Genomic DNA, 21,139 nt, shown 5'->3' with positions numbered 1-21,139 from the left:
TCTGTAAGAAAGCCTGACAAATCTTCATACCATCTCCTAATGAATCCACATGAGTAAATTTTCCTTTGAGCACTGAAACAGATCCTCAGAGGATAGAATGTGAGATGATATGGAAGACTTTACTTATGGTGACACCAAGCAAAATATGGATAACAAAAACACCACATATATTTACAAAATGATTATAGAATTCTGGGTGGCAGAAAGCCTTGATGAACTAATTGCTGAGAACAGAGCCCTGCATAGTTGAGCAGCAAGCTGTACAAGCTTCTGGGGGTGGACTTGGTTGTAGGTACAGACAGATCATGGAGAAGGCCTGCTAAGGACCTAAAACTTCGAGGTTGAGGAGGCAGTGGTAGGAGTAAGTGGGATGGACTGGAAACTGGAAAACTTTCAAACACAATAAAAATCTGCTTATTAACAACAACAACAACAAAAAACCAACTTCATCTCCTTTCCTTCAATTTTTATTAGGGAAAAAGCAAAATAAACAAATGAACAAACAAACAAACAAAAAAATCAGAAATCAGGAAGATCCTGGGCAGTCTTGTACACTTTCTCACTGCTTGCTGTGACTAACCCAAATGACTTAGACTCAGCCTATCATTTCTTGGCTTCAGGCCTTAATACTGTTTAAAAGGATAAGCCCTTACATCATGTAGGGGAAATTATGGTACTGAGAACCCCAAGAGCACAAGGGGTAGGTGGTTGGGTTCAACTTTCTTAGAACTGTGACTCAGTCACGGATTCATGATGTTATTTTTTTACTTTAGCAAACATGTTTTCTCAGGGAATCATCATTTAAAAAACAGACAGACAAAAACTGACTGTATTCCTCAATCTTTATTATTCTACAAACCATGACCACTATGCAATAAAAAATGCAAAACATGCAAAGAAGCAAGTCAATGGAACTTGCACTGATAAAATAATTTTCGCATAAGTAACCTATAGAGGACCCAGATACTGAAAGTAGAAGAAAAGGATTTTAAACAGTTATTGTGAATTTGTTGAAAAAGTTATAGAAAGAGGGAACCCCACTGAAGAAATGGAAACTACCAAATTAAAAGAGAAAGCCTAGATATGAAAAGTATAATAACTGAAGTTTTAAAATGCATTAATTTAACATCAGAATACATACTGCAAAGTAATGAGTTAATGAATTTAAAGACAAGTCAGTAAAAATGATCCGAAATGAAGTATAAAGAATAAAAAGACTAAAAATGAGCTAAAGCATGCAAGTTAGCAGTGGGATAATCTCAAATAGTCAAACATGTACTAGGGTCACCAGGAGAAGACACAATTTGGACTAAAAAAGTGAAGGTAAAGGAGAACATATTTTATGTTTTCATATTTCTGAATTTCAAGATGGGTCAAAATTTGTGCTGACAGAAGTAAGAGTACTGTTTCTAGGAATGTACATGATGAAACTTTCCCTGATAATATTGTGGCTCTATATGTTGATTGGGGCATTGGATAAAGGTTGTATACTTTTGTTAAAACTCATTGTATGTCTTTAATATCTGAACATTCTACTTGTTGCAAATGTACCTAAAATTTAAAATGTGAATAATAATAATATGATAAACAACAAAAGAGTATTTTTAGAGACACATGGTGAATACAGACGAATGATAAGAATTTAGAATGTCTTTAAAATTAATGTAGGCTTTGGGTAGGGATATAGCTCAGTTGGTAGAGTGCTTACCTTGTATGCACAAGGACTTGGGTTTAATCCCCAGTACCACAAAAAAAAAAAAAAAAAAAGAACTCATATATAGACCAAGAGTGACCTTCAGGCAATAATTATAGAAACACAGTAATCATTGCATACAGATTCCTTCTGTAATTCTTGCTACTTATTAATGTTTTATATATTTTTAATAATGTTTTAAAAATCATTAATTTCTCTTAGCTTGAATACTAGTTGATATAGAAGTCTTTCAGTTAAAAATATATCTTCAAATACACAGCAACATGAAATAATGAACCCCTGAGGGCCTCGTGGGAACCTAGTCAGCTGTAGAAGTGGTATCTCTGCTCTGGACTTGTATCTCATGTTCACTTCAGGGTGTAAAATAATGTTTAGAGCACCTTTCCTATTTATGATAAATCAGTCCTTATCTATGATTTTAAAATAAAATAGTAGTGTCAGAACCTCATGCCACATACAACTTCCAATAACAGATTGCTGCTTGACCTAACATGTCAGGCAATTTCAAAACCACTCTCTGATATCTTCTCTTCCTAACATTATTCTCTGTGGCACCTGAAGAGCTATAAACACAGGGCTTTCCCACTACGAATGAAGATCTGAACACAAAGTCCACCTCCTTCTTCCTGACCCTAATCTGTTACACATGCTGAATAAAGTTCCTCTCTGCTCACATCCCTGGGAAAATTCAGAGTACGGTCACCTGTTTTCTGCTAGACTTACCCTAGTGTAACCAAGTAACAATTTGGAACTGATAAACCCTTTTAAAAATTTGTTATTCCTTGATGAAATGAGAAACTTTTGTGTCTTCTGGTTTGAGTACAATTTTCAATGTAAATTTTTCTTCTTATTTTTAACATTTTTGAAGTATTATATACAAATAGAAGAGTACACAAGTATAAAGCTTAATAAACTTTTGCACCGTGAACAGCATATTCAATTAACCCTCATTCAGATCAAGAAAGAGAACAATTTAGAAGCTCTCAAATTGCTCACACCTACTCTCTACCCTTCTCACAATAATTATAATCTTAACTAGTAAAAGTGTAATTTATTTTTACCCAGTTTAATACTTCATGGGTCTGTATACTATGTGTCATTCTGAGTGTGGCTTCTTTTGAGTGTCAGAAAGTCATGGATTAGGTGTATAGTTATAGATTACTCAATCTCATTGTATGATAGTATTCCATATTGGAAATATGTGACTATTTATTTTGAATTAAGAAATATTATGAATACTGTTGCAATATACGCTTTCAAACATGTCTTTTGGTAAAATATTTACATAAATTTGTATTGGATATATATACCTGAGTGAAATTGTTGAGTCAAAAATATGCATATACTTAGCCAGTTTTACAAAGTGATACTATAGAATTATATCCTCTTTAGTAATATACGAGAGTTCTGACTCTTCTACATTTGAACCAACAGTAGGTATGCTCTGATGTTCATTTCAACATATTTTTCCTATGTAGTGGTGTGACATTGTGTGTGTCTCTGAGGGTAATCAAGGCATAATTGACATACAATAATCTCCACGTAAAACATATCATTTGCTAAATATTGAGGTACATCATTTGCTAAATATTGAGGTACATACACTTTTTTTTTTTTTTTTGGTGGTACTGGGAATTGAACCCAGGACCTTGTGCATGCTAGGCGAGCACTCTGCCAACTGAGCTATATCCCCAGCCCTGTATACATTTTTGAAACAAGATAAGATTATGAATATATTGATTATTCCCTCTAATTTTCTCACAAGCCTTTGTAATCTCTCTCTTCCTCAATCTTCTGTTGTTTGGTTATTTCAGACAGGAGCGTAAATCTGATTCCAGTTGCTTTATCTTGGACAAAGTAAAAATTACCTTGTAGTTGCATTTCCCTGGTGATTAATAAAACCTATAGGTTTACTTTCCAATGTATTAGCTTTTAGCTTTGTTTTAACCATAAAGAAAATCACTGGTGGACTACTTGCCCCATGGCTGGAAAATTTATCATTTTGTACAATGAGACCATGACTCCAGCTGCCATCATTCATCTGTGTCAACTTTTAAAAATTTTATGCATAGTACTTATAATATCTTGAGCATCCAAATATGCCAATGCTCTCATAAACCTCCATGAGATCACAATATAGGAAAAATTTGATTTAATGATAAGGCAATGAGTTTCATAGTTTCTAACTTTTTGGGGTCTTTGAGATGACCACTTACTAACTAGAACAATTCTATCCTATTCTAGTTATGAAGCAATTGAGTAATAACAAAAGGAGTGAGGTCTACAAAAGTCAAAATATCAATGTTATTAAGCTGGTATTGGTAAATACAAATTGAATATGTGAACAAACTATCTTTGAAAGTGTACATCAGGACTTTAACAGATTTTCCCACTCAATCTCAATGTAGGGATCACTGAGCCGAAGAAGTCTTTCCTCCACATGTAGGCAGGGAAGATCTGGGACACACACAGACTTTCCCTCTAAACACAAGAATTTTCATGGCCAGGTGGGAGCGCTGTGAGTGATAGGGTGAGAGAGAATTGCCATTGCCAGCAGAAACTCAATGAATGGATAAAAACTTTGAGGATTCCAGCAAATTTTTATTCTTTGAATCCACTGATTTAAGCACTACATATTTGGTTATCCGAGAATGAGGCTGACTCAGGAGGAAAAATCAGAAACTAAGAGCACAGTCCATTTCTCATCTTCATGAGACTAAGTTCCCCAGGCAAAGTACTACTGTGTTAGATGTCCTCCTGGGACAAATGTTAGGTCACAAAAATTTTCCCCAGAGGGTTTTAAAATAGGTCAGATCTATGAATTCACTGAATGAATTTCTAGGTTCCTAAGAAGACTGAAAATCTAAAACTTACTATTGTATTTGGGATTTCCATCTCAAATTATCTCTAATTTTGCTGAACTAGCCTAGCAGAGACTTTGCAACAAGATATAATACATTCCAGAAACTACTGCAATAATTAAATACCAATTGATTAATGTTTCAGATTTTAAATAAATAAATAAATCCCTACTGCTGTAGACTTCAAGAGGAGAAATTAGTCTTCAAGTTAATATTTTTGCAAGTGGGTGTCAAGGAATTTAAATTTGAAGTCAAATTATCCAACCCTTGAAATTTTAGATTCTAAAGAATGTGAATCAAAATTAATACTCTAATTGTAGAGTAGTAGTTGCAAATAAACCTGGTCCTCTGTTAATTGTATATGGTTCTTGAGTTTTGTTGTGTTGACACCAAATCTCTAATTTGTCTCATGTTTTAAATAGCTCAGAAGCAATTCTTCAAAAGATACACTGCTTTGTCCCCACTGTCACAACTTTCAGAAAACATGAGTTCCTAACTCAAGAGTAGTTATCCCAGTCAAAATTAAATTTCTAAAATCCAGCACTTAGTGTTGTCAAGGACCTTAGCAGAAATTGAGTGGCATTTCAGTAAGTGAGGGTAGATGAAGAGAATCTTGCTATTTGTTTTGGATGCTAGCTCATTCCAGTGAATTTAAACTCAATTGGGAGGACTCAATGAGACCATAGTTTTGGCCCTTTGTATCGGAAGAGCCCCTATACACTCATTCTTTTGTTTCAGGGAGTGGTGTTTAAGACCCACAACCTTCTTACAAAGCTTAGAAATTTCCTTTAATCACTAGACTTTTTAAACAGTCCTTTCATTTCTGATCCTTTATATTCAAAATCCCTTATCTGCCAATTCACCTTGGCTCACATTTTCTGGCATCCAGTGCTGTACTGAGGTTGACTTCCAGCTAGTTATATGCCACACGGCTTCTGCTACAGTATTTCTCAATTTTGGCAGTATGTTTTAACCACCTGGGAACTTTAAACTACTGATGAGTATCTCTTCCCTGGAAAGGGTCTGCAGGATGATATGGGAATTGGAATTCTTAATAACTACCTAGGTGATTCTAACATTGAGCCAAGACTGAGAACGCTGCTGTACTCTGATGAGCAGAGAGATTCATGTTGGACTCCCCTGGCAGCTTCTATCACTTCTTGCTTTGAAATTGATAAGGTGATAAGGGTGAATTCTGTCTCTTATTAATGTTTTCTCCCTCCAACTTACATTTATTCTGGTGGGAGAATCATGTTCTCTAAGATGCCTGAATTGTAGTTGCTGTTAATGTTAATGAAATTTGTGGTTACAGGGGCCAATGAGGACCAATAATTCTGCTCAAGATGTTATCACTCTTGAAATGTGGATGTCTTTTTTTGCCATCAAGATCAATGTGATTTCATTTCTATTTGTTGTTCTTCTATCTGTCCTCTGGGACTCAGTTGAGCTTCTAAAAGTTTATAATGTTTTATACTGGGCCATTTTCTTTTTTTACATATGTGAATATAGCACTGCTTGATGAATTTAAATGTAATATTTTAAAATTTTCCCTTTAATTTTTGGTTCAGACATTCATCTTTCTAACTACTTTTTTAGATTTTGCTTCGAAAACATATTCTGTGTCCTCTTGTGGTGAGAAAGTTCTGAGAATACTAACAGCATCAGAGTTAGATACTTCTACCCAGAAGTATGTATTTCACTATGAGATCAACATCCAACTCGGTCTTGAACCGACTCTGTCATTGCTTTGCCTGATTTCCAGGAAAAGATACATGATATTATTGCAGTTTCTCTTATGGTCATAATTTCATTGTTTTCACAGGCACACATTACTCTAAGACACAGGAAATATTGTAGCTAACTATTCAGACAATGGAGAAAACCCTCTTGTAGTTTTAAATATTCTACAATAATCTTCCATATGGAATTTCTGTAACCATTGGTGTTACTGTCCAAATCTTCAAGGAATATTTCTCTAATTATTCTATAGCCCACCCTGTGTTATTAAAACATTGCTTCTCAGTAAATTCTGGTCTTGGATGCATTTGGTGGAGAAATACTAGATTGTTATATGAGACTATGTCTTTCTTCCTTTGTTTTATTGCTGTAGACCCTGGTCAAGTAATACTGAAATTTCCTTTCTTCATTTCTTTTTGTGATGCTCTCAATTTTCCATTTCATTTATGTCTAGCCAACTGTTAAAATTGTAGTCATTCTTCTAAGAAAAAGATTTCTCTTTTCCTCTAGTTTAATCAGTCTTTTGCTTTTTATTTTCCTTTGCTCATCACTCCTTTTATAATGGTGAGATTGAAGCAAGTTTTTCAAAACATTCCAGTTACCTCTGGCTTTCCTGTGCAAATACAAATCTTAGAGACATAATATTCCATTTTGGGGACTTTTAAGTTGCCCATTTGCCTTTTGTGTTAGTGAGCTTTTCATCACTGAAACAAATACCTGAGAAAAACAACTTACAGGAGGAAATATATCTTTCAACTCATGGTTTCAGAAGTTTTAGTCCGTGGTTGGCTGGCTCTGTTGCTGTGGGCCTGTGGTAAACCAGAGCGTCATGGCAGAGAAGGGTGGTGAAGCAGAGGTACTTTCATTGTGACTGAGAAGCAGAGAGAAAAGGAAGGGGTCAGGGATAAAATATGGTCCCCAAGGACCTAATCCTTCAAGTAGGTCCTATCTCCTACCATTTTACCACTTCCTTATAAGGCTACCAAATTATTAATCCACTGATGAGGTTGGAAAATCCATGATTCAATCACCTACTCAAAACCCGCCTCTGACTATTGCTGCCCTGAGGATCAAGCCTTCAACACATGAGACTCAGGGGGACATTCCAGACAAAACCATAGCACCCTTGGAATCATGATCATTTTACTGAGTTGTGTCTCTACCTTAACCTGAAAAGGTGGAATATTCTCCTTAAAGTTCTTAAAGTTCTGCTTTATTTGCTTACAAATAAATTATTTTGTCTACTATGAGTAAAGCTATGTTCATGGCTTTGGAAACACAAATTCACAGATGATATTTATGTAATTAACAACCCGAGAGCCAAGTTGAGATCCTAGAATTTCAGGTATATATAAATCCCACAAATCCCTGGTTATTCCCTCAGGCAAGAAAATAGTTCAAAACAAACAAACAAATAAACAACAAAAACAAAACCATAAAACAAGAGCTTAATCTTGTGTCGTCAATGTGTACTGCATGTCTGAACTTGCCGTTAAAATTTCCTTTCAAGTCTAATTTTCTTTTCTGTTGCTTCATATGTGCTGCTTAGGAAAAGATGTACTTGTTACAATTCAAAGATAAACTGTAGCAAGTACATCATAATCAAATAAAAGTGCCTTCTGTTTAGTGAAAAGTTCCTTTTTTCCAGCTATTGGCACCATTTAGGCAAAGTAATCCTCCTTAATATCTTATATAGCAGGTATCATTGTCCCTATTTGGCAGACATTGAAATAGACTTACAAATGTTAACAAACTTGTACAAATACCTGAAGCCAGGAATTGAAGAAACTAGGATCCAACTTTAAGAATGTAAAAGATCCTAATCTAATCAGTACACAGAAGAAATACAGAAGAAACTGCTTTGGAGGGCTGGAGTATTGCATTGTCCATAAGAACTGACAAAGAGGAAAACATTTCTAGATCTAAGGTATCAGATCCCTGAATGGAGTAGACCTTAGGAACTTGGAGAGTGACAACAATAGGGGTATCTGGAAACAAAAAGAGCATCAGTCTTCTTAATACAAACTGACCAACTTAGAAATTGTTCCAAAATATTTAATAAAATACTGCTGTATGATTCTGAGTTTCCAACAATTTGGAGTTCCATTGCAAAGGACAAGTCCTAGAATTAATGGTTTTCTCTTTCCGTCCTCCCCCTCCTACGGTTAATTAAGTCCTAGAAGAAATCAGAGTCTCAGAGGAATATTTGGTTTCTGCAAGTTATCTTTTAAAACATGTATTTTGAATTTGCGATCCTTCTGCCTCAACCACCAGACCTGTGGAGATTACAGGCTTCTGCCAGCACACCTGGCTCTTTGTTTTAAATTGGAACAGATTATCATTTTTATCAATGAAGAAAAGATGTGATTCCATAAAAACTGGTTATTTTAACCTTTTCAATATTAAAATTTTTATTTCAAAATCATTTTAGATTTACAGAAAAGTTGCAAAAATATTCCAGAGTTTCACTACAGGAAGTTTCAATATACTCTTCAGTAACAGGCTGAATCATGTTTCCCCAAACTGACATGTTGAAGTCTTCATCCCAGCACCTTAGAATGTGACTGTGCTTAGAGATAGGACCTATCAAAGAGGTAGTTACAAAAAATGAGATTATATGGGTGGTCCCTAAACCACTGTGACTGTTGTTTTTATAAGAAGAGGAGATTAGGGCACCAATACACAAACAGAGGGTGACCTCATGAGAACACAGTTAAGAAGCCAGCCATCTGCACACCAAAGAGTGAGGCCTCAGGATAAGACCAGTCTGCTGACACCTTGATCTTGGACTTCAGCCATTCAGAATTGAAAGAGAGTGAATTTCTATTGGATAAGCCACTTAGTCTGAAGCATTTTTTCATGGCAGCCCTACTAAATTCATGCACCCAGTATTCCCCATTGCTAACACACCTTGTATTGTTATAGTAAAGTTTAGAAACTGACTAAACCGTTTCTGTAGTTTGTAGTCAACGTCTTCTTCCTCTTTGTGGAATGCTACCAGAGTTTGTGCTTTTGACACCAGATCATACTCCATTTTGAAGGGCATTACAGGAAAGGGGCTCACTCACCATAGTAGGATGGCTATCATATATAAAAATATGATAAATGAGCTGGACATGGTGGTACCCTGGGAGACTGAGGCAGGAGGATCTCAAGTCCGAACCCAGCCTCACCAACTTATCCGGGACCTGAGTACTTAGCAAGACCCTGTATGAAAAATTTTTAAAAAGTGTGCTGGAGATGCAACTCAGTGGTAAAGGGTCCCAGGGTTCAATCCCTAGTACCAAAAATAAATGAATGAATGAATAAATAGATGGAAGGTGATAAGGACACAGGGAACTCTCATCCACAGTTGGCAGGAATGTAAATTAGGACAGACATTATGGAAAATGAAATGAAGATTCTTAAAAAAACAAAACAAAACACTAAAAACAGAACTGCTCTATGACACAGCTATCACACTACTGAGTATACCGGCAAAGGAAATGAAATCAACATACCAAAGAGACACTTGGACTCCCATGTTTGTTGCAGCTCTACTCACAATAACTGGGGAATCAACCTATGTGTGCATTAGTGGATGAACAAATACAGAAAGTATGATATGCATGCGCAATGAAATATTATTCAGTTGTACAAAGAAAGAAACCATGTCATTTGCAGCAACATAGATGGAACTGGAGGACATTAAGTGAAATAAGTCAGAAACAGAATGACAAATATTCACTTATATGCAATGCTAAAAAGTTGATCTCAAAGAAGTAGAGAGAACAGTGGTTACCAGAGTCTAGGAAGGGGAAGTGGATATAGAGAGGATGATAAATAGGCCCAGGGGTGCAGTTGACTAGCAGAAATAACTTCTAGTGTTTTGTAGCACATTAGGATAACTATTATTGACTACAATTAATTATGCAATTAATTGTATATTTCCAAATAGCCAGTAGAGAGGATTTTAAATGTTCCCAGAACAAAGAAATAATATTTGAATTACTAGATATTGCCAATTACTCCGATGTGATCATTGCACATGGCATACACATTGAGATGTCACACTGTGCCCCATAAATATGTACAATACTTTATGTCAATTAAGAATAAAAAAATAAAAATATTTACCCCTATATAAAATAAAAAGTGAGGGACTCAGCAGGAACAAAATACCATGACAGAATAGAACAGTGCATGAGTGTGTGTGTGTGTGTGTGCGTGCATGTGCACGTGTACGTGTGTGGTAGGGGTACATATGCAATATAAAGGATTCATATATATATATATACATACACGTATATATATGTAGAGAGAGCATGCAATAAAAATGCCTATACTTATATTTAGAAAAATAATTCTAGGGATATGAATGCAATTATCAGAATGCAATTAGATCTGGGATTCAACAAAGACTAGACCTAGACTAGGGTGATGTCGGTTAAAAGGATGTATCAATTCAAGAAATATTGTAGGGAAGAAAATTAAAAGGACTGGATGAATGAATAACTATATTCCAAGTAAAGTAAAGATAAGTAAAATAAAATGAGTCATTCTTCTAAACTAGAGAGGCTAGGAGAATTATGGTAAAATATACAGATGGAATAATGGGAGTGATAAACTGGTTTGGTGAAGGAAATATTGATATCCAACTGGTACTTTCCTGTAACCATCTGGCAATGCAGAATGAGGGTTTAACACAGTTTGTTTTCAACCTTGTAGACTGACTTGCCTCAGAAGAGTCTCAGCTTAAGTCTGTTGTCCAGGCAGAATTAGTAACATTGCCTCTTTCACTTATAAAAACAACCCATTTGGACAATAAATAATTCCCTTACCCTAACTGTACTCTAATAAGATGTGTAATCCTGGAACCCTCTGGAATTTCCAGATGATGCCAAGTTTGAGGTACAATGCTAGAGAATTTGGATGAATGCCAACAGTACACATCGGTATGTTTTGATTTATCCATAGTCAAATTTTTATCTCAGAATGTGGAACATCATTTTAAGGGTCACAGTGAGATGAAAATAGATCTGAAGCTAAATTCTTGCTTTCTTTTCACAGAGACATAAAAAGACCATTTGATTCTTAACATATAATTAAGTTGAAGGAGGAAACAAAAGAAGATAATACTGGAAATAAAACCTCTGTGATAGATCACTTTTGGAGGAGTTCCTTTAACCACAGAGAGACAGTGACTAGCAACAAGAGGGCTGAGAATTACTTTATATTATTTTTAACATTGAAATGTAACATCTGTACTCCACCTGAATGGAAAGCTAGTTCTTACCTGGACTTGGGGAGACTTGATTGCCTTGACACAATTTAAACTTTATTTGAACCTATGTTATTTAAAGTGTTTTTAAAACATAGAAATAGATATATCTCCCACCTGGTTACTGTCAGATTTAACCAATGAGCTTGAAGCATTTTAGGTCAGGCAAAATATTGGAAGCAGAAGGAAACTAATTTTAGCTTGATTGATTATAATACCATATCCTCAAATCTTTCTTTTTCTCACGTACTTTACATATTGCGTCTGTTAAGGAATCTTTCTCAGTGGAGCAGTATGTAAAAGAGATACAGATGCAGACTCCAAAAGATATCAGGAACACAAGAAGGTCATATGGTCTGCGTTCAGTTGAATGCAAAATGCAACATCTGGAGGAGTTGAATTTTGATTCCCAGGGCTGTTGTTGCCTTACAGTATCATTCATGGAAAATCCCTCATTTCCTCTGAGTTCCAAAAACCTGTTCTTAAGAATGTGGAACGTCCTGACATCTATTGTATGGGTCGAATATACAATTAAAACAGCTCATCTCAAAATGAGTTGGGAAACCTTACAAAGACAATGTAAACTATTGTTAGATTTACATCAAGACACAAATATATCTTTAGAAGTGCATTGGTGTAATGCTCTGCTTGGTACTCTAAATCTCCATATTCTGCTCCAGGTGTTTGTTCAGACTCTTTGGAGAGTAAGTTGGAAAGCTGTTCTTTCTACAAAATCCCCTCCTCTGATTATTCCTGTCTGTAGGACTTAGTGAAATTCTTGGTTCTAACTCATAAATTAGTACTGTCCCATAACAACAAAACCTGGCCTCAATCTACTAATAAAAGTCATACATTTTAATATTAGAAAAAAAAATAAAATTAGGAAAACTATATTACCTGTTAGTTTCTCAAATATAAACTCTTTTAACCCTTTCCTATACATACTTTGTGTTACTCTTTAGTAGATCTGTATATTTAACTAACATGTGAATGTATATGTAACTGTGTGTGTGTGTATCCTACATTTTTCCGGATAATGTGCTCTTTCAATTTTCACTAACTACATTCAAATCTCTTCCATACTTTAAAAATTTCTAATGTTGTGCCACCCCTTTACTTTCAGCAAATTGTCTCATTTCTAATAAAGAGAAATAAGAGGTCATTATTTGGAATTTTCTTAAATTCTTCCCATCAGACCTACAAATGAGGTGACATCGGCAGTCATCTTCTCCTTTTTGCCATCCAGTTATGTTCTCCTTTCCACAGACAGTAGATCAAGTATACATATTCTCAGGAATCTTATCATATCAATTTTTCTTCCAGATTCTTCCTCTTTAATTGGTTCACTCACATGGACACCTAACATTTTTTTTGTGTGTAAAGAGTTGTTTCTAGAGGTTTCAGTTGCATATTTGAGTTACTCCTGTGCCTCAATTCATGGTTGACATTCAGTAATTTTCTTTATTCCACCCTGATCCACTTACCAGCCAACCAGTGGTCCTGATACAATCAGTTTATCTACACATACATTCGTATCTTTGTATACTTGTAAAATGTATGCACTTGTCCCCCTTATCCACAGGGTATACAATCCATCACTTCTAGTACGTGCCTGAAACTGCAGATATTGACTGAGCATCCCTAATCTGAGTGTCATGTCATTACTCAAAAGTTTTGGATTCTGGAGTATTTCAGAGTTTGGATTTTTGATTAGGGATGTTTGGTTTGTAAAATATTTCTGGTCTCAAGCATTTCAGGTAAGGAATACTCAATCTGTGGTAGTAAATCCTATATATGTAGTATGGCCTTTTTTCCCTGCTATACATATATACCTATGATAAAGTTTAATTAATAATTTAGGTATAGTAAGAGATTTAAAATAATTTATAAAATAAAACAATTATAACAATACACTGTAATAGAAGTTATGTGAATCAGGTCTCTCTGTTTTAAAATATCTGTATTCACCCTTCCTGTTATGGTAATGTTACAGTTCCTAAGTGATGAAATGAAATGAAGTGAACAACTTTATCACTGTGGCCATAAGTCTTGCAATTTGAGACATGACAGCAAAATAAGCATAAATTTATTTTTTCTTCTTCAGAGTTTCACAAATAGAAGATTTTTTTTTTTCCTGCTAAGAACTTTTACCATTTCACTTAAAGGAAGCATGCATGACTTCTCTTTGGCATATCCAAATTGCCAGTGTCACTGTCCTTATACTTTGGGGCCACTTTTAAGTAAAATAAAGGTTACTTGACATAGCACTATGATGGTTCCACAGTCAGTCTGATAACTGAGTCATTTACCCGGTGACCAATTGGCAGGCAGTATACACAGCAGGAGTATGCTGGGCAAAAGGGAGAGTCACATTCTGGCACAATGGGGTGGGGTAGTATGAGATTTCACCACACTGCTCAGAACTGTGTGCAATTTAAAATTCTTGAATTGTTTATTTCCGGAATTTTCCATTTACTATTTTCAGTCTGCAGATGACTGTGAATAACCAAAACCATGGAAAGTGAAACCATGGATAAGGGGTGACTGCTGTGAAGTATTCATGTTGTTGGAATTTTCTACCTAAGATCAGAATCATAAAAGATACTGTCAGTGACATAAAAGAATATTGGTTTTTATGACTAGTGAGCACAACAAGGTGAGATTTGGTTGTATTGTATGGTCAAATGGACTTGCTGACAATTTTGTCTACATATACCCTGTATTTCTTTTTATTTTCTTGTCTTACTGTATAGGCTGGTATCTCTGATAAAAATATGAATCCAACTTATGACATTAAACATCCTTGTACTATTTCAAATCTTAGAAAAAGATTATTTACTCTCTCACCATATCTCATAGTATTGGCTGGACCTTTCTTTGTAGGTGTCCTTCCCTTTTCCTCTAGGTTGAGTATGTCCCCTGTCTTTCCTTATTTACTGAGGACTTGAATCCGGAATTTTATAGATTTTGTCAATTTACTTTTCTTCATTAAGATGATCATAATTTTCTTTAATTTCATAGTATGATGAACTGCACTGATTCATTTTCTTATATTAAATCTACCTTGTATCAGAAATAAGTCAAATTTGGAAATGATCCACTTACTTTTTGTGGAGGAGTGATAGATTCAATATCTAATGCTTTGACAAATAATCTCTTGCCTATGTTTTTAAGGGATGATATGTAATTTTTTTTCAATGTTTTAAGTTTCATACAGAGTATGTGTGGTATATTAAAATAAATGAAAACTTGTCACCATATTTTTAATTTTCTTCGTACAAGGGAGTTGTTTAGAATTAGTATTTTGTCTTTAAATGTTTGTTAGAGGTCACCATTTGAAACATCTGGGCTTAGAATTTACCTTGTGCATTTTGTACATCCTTTAACATCTATGGGATCTGGAAAAAATGGGCTTTCACTTTACCCCGAAATTCTTCTTTTCTAGATTCTTAAGTTAGAAACTCAGATTGTTAAATTTGAGATCTTTCTCACATAACTATTTAATCATATCATTTTCTTGCTAAAAACTTTAGCTGTAATTCACACATTTTGATTTGCTGTGATTTTTATTTAGTTACATTTTTTCCTAATTTTCTTTATGATTTTCTTTTATCTATGAACTAATTTATCCATGGACTGTTTAATTTCAAACTGTTTGGCAATATTTCAGATATCTTTCTTATATTAATTTCTAGTTTAATTCCACTTTGGTCATAAAACACACTTTTAATTATTTTAGTCCTCTTAAATTAATCGGCTTGTTTTATAACCCTGAACTCTCTATGATCTATTTATGCTCTATCTGGGTGACTGTTCTTGTATTTTGTTGTTGGGAAAGTGTTCTGTACAGTTCAATTAGATCATTTGTTGTTATTAATGTCCAATTCTCCTGCCTCATTTCTGAATTTCTACATATATTTTTCTATTAATTACTGAAAGAAGAGAGCAGATATTTTCATGTCTATTTATGAATTTCTCTATTTCTCCTTTCAGTTTTTATTAGTTTTGCTTTCTTTGTCTTGAATGTCTGTTATAAAATACATGTATATTTACGGATTATTACATTATTTTGATGAATAAATTATCATTATAAAATTTTCCTCTTTAACCCCAGTAAAATACCTTTCCAGATGCCCTTTGGTTAATATTTGTGCCAATACTCTTTCTTTTGATTATATTTTCATGATCTATCTTCTCCATTATTTTACTTCAAATATATATATATATATATATATATTTGTATTTAGAGGGAACTTTGTCAGAAAGGAATCAGAGGAAGGAAAGGGGAGGGTAACAAGGGTAAAAAATGATTAAAATATATTTTATACAGGTATGAATATACCACAGTGCAAACCATTTTTCTATATAAATTATAGGCACTAATAAAAAAAAAAGTAGTATTCTTACAAACTACAAATGGTTTGATATTTTGTTTTAGTCCTATGTGACAATCTCTAATTTTTCATAGGAATTTTTAATTATTAATAATGAACATAATTATTGACAATTGTGTGTTAATATTTTATTATCTGTCCCTTTTTCCTACATTATTTTTCATTCTATTTATCTACTTTAGTGGCTTAGCAGGTAATATACCTTTGCTTCATGTTTAGCAATCTTTCTAGGTTCACCTACATATCTTTAAACTAGGCAATCTAAATTCTTCTACTATATTCCAGTGTATACATATATATGAATATCTTTTGAAAATATATTTCTATTCCCTTGTTCTTTTTGTTATCATTAAATATTTTACTCATATAAATGTTGCATCTAATAATATTTTATTCTTGTTCCTTTAAACAGTCAAGTGTATTTTTAAAATACTAAAAATAAGAAAAATATATTTTTCTACATTTTAACCATTCACTCTTCATTTCTTTGAGTAGATCCAAATTTCTTTGAGATATTGTCCTTAAAAAAGTTTTAAGATTTCTTATAAAAATCTTCTGTTGATAAGTTCCTTCAACATAGGTTTGCCTGAAAAAGTTGTTATTTTGCCTTCAAACTTGAAAAATATTTTCACTTACAAAAAGATTCTCAGCTGTGTTTTAAAATTCTTTTACTTATGCAAAAATGTTTTCCCATTGTCTTTTGGCTTGCATACTGATAAGAAATGTGTTTTCACTCTTGCTTTTTCCTTTTGTATTCAATATGCTTTTCTATGTCTGGTTTTAAGATTTTTCTCTACTTTATTGATTTTAGAAATCTGATTATGATTTACTGTGATGTAATTTTCTTTATATTTCCTCTCAGCAAAGCTTATTGGGTTTTCTATACCTGTGTGCTTGTAGTTTATACTAGTTTTGAAAAAATTTTTACTCCTTAACATATCATTTCAGTTACTTCATTTTTATCTTCTCCTGCTGGAATTCCAATTACAGGTTATATCTTTCTGTATTGTATTATTGGTTGCTGGCATTGTTTTTCAATCTGCTTCATTCTTTCTAAATTTTGCATAATTTATACTGCTCTTTCAAGTTCAGTAATCATTAATCTTTTGTTTTGCACTTTTAACCTTTTAACTTTATCCACCTGTATTTTTAACTTCACAACTTGCTTTTTTTGTCTCTAGAAATGTTATTTTATATTTATATTTATTATTATTATTATTATTATTATTACCATCTCCTACCACCTTCTTATTCTATTTTTCTTCTTATTATTATCTTTTCTACCACTATAACATATTTATAGTACCTATTTTAATATTTTTACATTCTAGTTCCATTATACCTCATTCTTTTTACAGTTTGTATTGTTGGTTTAGATTTTGAGGTTACATTTGCCTTCTCATTTGCATACCTGATAATTTTTTATTGGATGTGAGATGTGGATTTTTCTTTTTTTATATTATTTTATTCCTTTAAATAATACCGGAATTTGTCCCAACATTTTTGGAATTTGCTGGATCCTTTGGAATTAATTGGATCATTTCAAGTCTTGCTTTTAAGCTTTGGTATGAATGTTTGGAGTAGCCTTAATCTAAAATTAAATTAATCCTACTTTCTAAGGCAATATTTTCCTAAGGTTTCTATTCTATACCCCTATGAATTAAAATTATTCCCAACTCTTTGCAGTTGTTGGAATTTTTAGATCTACTTCACTTTATCCCTACTCCTCTCTGAGGATTGCTTTATTAGCTGTTTTAGTCAGCTTTTTCACCCTGTGACTAAAAGATCTGACCAGAACAATTTTAGGGAAGGAAAAGTTTGTTAGAAGACTCACAGTTTCAGAAGTCTTAGTCCACAGAAGGCTGGCACTATTCCTCAAGCATCAAGGTGAGGCAGAACATCATGGTGGAATTGTGTGGCAGACGGAACCAGCTCACCCAGTGATCAGGAAGCAGAGAGAGGTCTCTACTTGCCAGACACAAATATGTATTTCAAAGCCACGCCTCAATTCCCACCTCCTCCAGCCACACCCTACCACTTCAGCTGCCACTCAGTTAATCCCTATCAGGGGATTAATTTGCTGATTGGGTTAAGATTCTTACAACCCAGTCACTTCTCCTCTGAACCTTCTTGCATTGTCTCACACGTGAGCTATTTGTGGACACCTACCTCACATCCAAACCATAACACCAACCATAGCTATTTTCTTCTTTTACTGCACAGATCCATGTTGGGCTAAGTACTCCCAGGGTTTCTCAGTAATAGAAGTAGTATTAGTAGTAGTTCTTATTTTGTTGTTATTGTTGTTGATCCTCTTCCTCTTTTTCTCCTCCTTTTCCTTCTTTTTTCTTCCTCCTCTTCCTCCTTCTCTTCCTTTTCCTCTTCCTCTCCTCCTTTAACCCCTCCCCTTCTCTCTGAGTATGTATCTCTCTCTTCCTGTCTGATTTGCCTGTCTTTCTACATCTTTCTCTGTGTGTGTCTCTCTCTCCCTTTCCCTCCAGCTCCCTCCTGCCCAGTACTCTGTCCTATAAGTTCTAGGTCACTTAGCCTCCTCAAACTCTGAAATACATCCCCTCAATTCAGTGAGATTACCAGACTTTGTTTTGGTGCCCTTTTCTCCGGTGTGCCTTGGACACTGCCTCCGGGTAGTGAGCCTATGCAATTAAAGGCTCACACTATTTATCTTCTCTCAGTTCACAGTCCTGCATTGCCTGCAATCTAATGTCCGAAATCACTATGTCCCGTATTTTTTTGTTTAACTCAGAAGGGTAAGTCTGGTTCCATTTTTTTTTCCATGTTGACTAGAGTCAGAAGTCTCACCCTACTGTTTTATCAGAACTCATTTCTGCTACCACATTTTGTAATTTCCATTGACATGCTTTCTTTTTTCTCCTTTCTTCTCTATCCTTCAGTAGTTAATATTCTTCAGTGTTTTGAAAATTCAGTGTATTTAATCTACTTTTTTTCCTTGTAATGAATATTCATAATTAACCCATTGAATCCTATTATTCAAGGCATAGGGCACTTATAAAAACTTAATGGAGCAACATATATACCACTTATGGTAACTTTTGAAATAAGTATTTTGTTTTTAGAGCTTTATTCTTTTGTGAAAAGTAATAGGTGACTGATTAGAGCATTTGAAAAAATATATGTGTTTGCAAATGTATATTATATATCATATATGAATATATGTAATCTCTAGATTATAATTTTCAACCTATTTTATTGTAATTGTCTTGATTTCACTTCAATATTTATAGAATTGAAAATTTGAGACTTAATGGAATAATTATGGTCCATATTTTGGTTTATTTTACCCATATTGGTTTGTTAAATTTGCCAATATGTCTACATTTACCTCACACTAGGTAATTACCCAGGCTAGATATTTACCCTAGCAAGTTATCTGTTTCGTCTGGTATTTCCACCCACTTATCCCTCTCCCCTAGGATTCTATTTTTATCTAGAATTTCAGGTCTGGATCATTGTTTGCATGTGTTTTTAATCTTGTTTATTTAGATAGAGTAATATAGTGAATATATTTACTTGCCCTTATATCAGATCATCCTCTTATTTGTTTCTTTCCTTACTGATATACTTCCTCCAGAAGTACTTTCAAACAGGATTGTTGTGTGGTGAAATTTCTGAAGCCTTGTATAACTGAAGACATTATTTTTCTTTTGCTAGTAATTGATTACTTTTCTGGATCTAAACTTATCTGTAAATTTCATTTATTTCATTATTGTGGACAGATTTACTCCATATTTTTTATCTAGTATTTTTTTGCCAGTTGGTTTCTTATCATGTGGTCAGAGTTGGACTGTTACTTTACAGACGTGTATGGAAGTTTCTCTTTTTGTTTGGCATTTTTATATTGCCCAGGAATGACCTTTAGATATCTGTTTAGTGTAGACTTTCATTAATTCTTCTGTTCTACAGTTGAACATAACCATATGAAAATGTTAGTTGCAATAATAATTATTTTTTTTGAATAAAATTACAGAAGTGGAAATACTGAGTCAAAACGTATGTTCTGAAGTATTGATGAGAAAAATAACCACTAATACCATTATGACTATTTTATGGAGGCTAAGTGAGAAGGACACAGCCTTGGCCCCACTCAAAGCCATACCGATGTGGGAAACCTCCTATTAGGCTCGTGCTGTTGAGTTTGGTTGGTGGACTTTTCTTACAGCATTTTCCTGTACATATTTCTGTAATTAGGCCTAAGGGTTTTATCCTAACTTTTCTTAAAGAAAAGAAATCCCATCTGTGATCTGGAAGCTTATTGACTAATTTGCCTATTGCTCTTTAAACTTTTCTTTTGGAACTTTTTGTGAGTAATTTGATAGGAATATGGGAAAGAGCAGGCAGGCACTCCTACTATTTTTACCATAAAAGTCCAGAACACTTAAAATATCTTTACCTCAGACTTAAGATTCATTCCATTCTAGATTCCTTTTGAGCCCTGTGCTGGACAGTTGTTGTTTTTGCTTTTTCATCTTCCTTCAACCCTCTTCTTTGGAGATGACTGTTTCCTTAGTCCCTGTGGAGTGGTAGTCAATCCTGACTGCACTCATCATGTCTCAGGTAGGGGTTGAACACTGTCTCTGACAACATTTAGGATAATGAGATTCTCCCCTGGGAAGCTGAGTATGTACACACTGTTGAAATAATGGAAGGAGCCGAAGAACTTTAGAAAGACCCTTGTTTTGTCTTTTCTAAGCCCTGTTTGTAAAATGTCTTTAGTCTATGAGCTACCTAATAAATTCCTTTTTTCCTTTATGCAAGCCAAAATTTATTATTGCTTTTTGTAGAGAAAGAATTGTGGCTGATAACGAGATTTGTAACAGAGTTGGCTGCAGGAAACAAATCCTCTGAGACATGGCGATATTTGGAATTGGTTGTTGGATACAGATAAAATGAAAAACATGAGGACATTTTTCATTTTTATGGAAGTGAATGAGCATCCCATGGTATACTATTCAGAAACAGCTAATTATCTTATGGTCTGTAATCATTTGAAATCATGTATGTAGCTCTAGGATACCAGGCAGATAGATACTGCCATAACACAATTTAATAGGGGACAATTAAGGAAAAGAAAAAAAAAAACCCACCATGCTGAATAATTATTTCTGACAGAATTGGGTAATTTAAAGCAGTACAT

General features: G+C 34.2%; 1 long non-coding RNA gene across 1 annotated transcript in view; it reads right to left on the bottom strand.

The window, feature by feature from the left end:
- The window catches only part of LOC124967846 (uncharacterized), a 48,026-nt gene extending 30,117 nt beyond the window's left edge, over window positions 1-17,909 (bottom strand). The window contains exons 1-2 of the long non-coding RNA XR_007105618.1: window positions 17,801-17,909; window positions 7,048-7,183 (exon numbers count right to left, since the gene is read on the bottom strand). This is a non-coding gene — a long non-coding RNA (uncharacterized LOC124967846). The remainder of the gene's footprint in view (window positions 1-7,047; window positions 7,184-17,800) is intronic.
- Window positions 17,910-21,139: the final 3,230 nt, after the last annotated feature.

This window comes from Sciurus carolinensis, chromosome 17 (genome assembly GCF_902686445.1).
Source record: "Sciurus carolinensis chromosome 17, mSciCar1.2, whole genome shotgun sequence".
Lineage (NCBI taxonomy): Eukaryota > Metazoa > Chordata > Mammalia > Rodentia > Sciuridae > Sciurus > Sciurus carolinensis.
Note: the sequence above shows the minus strand (reverse complement) of the source record. Positions and strands in the feature narration are given on the sequence as shown.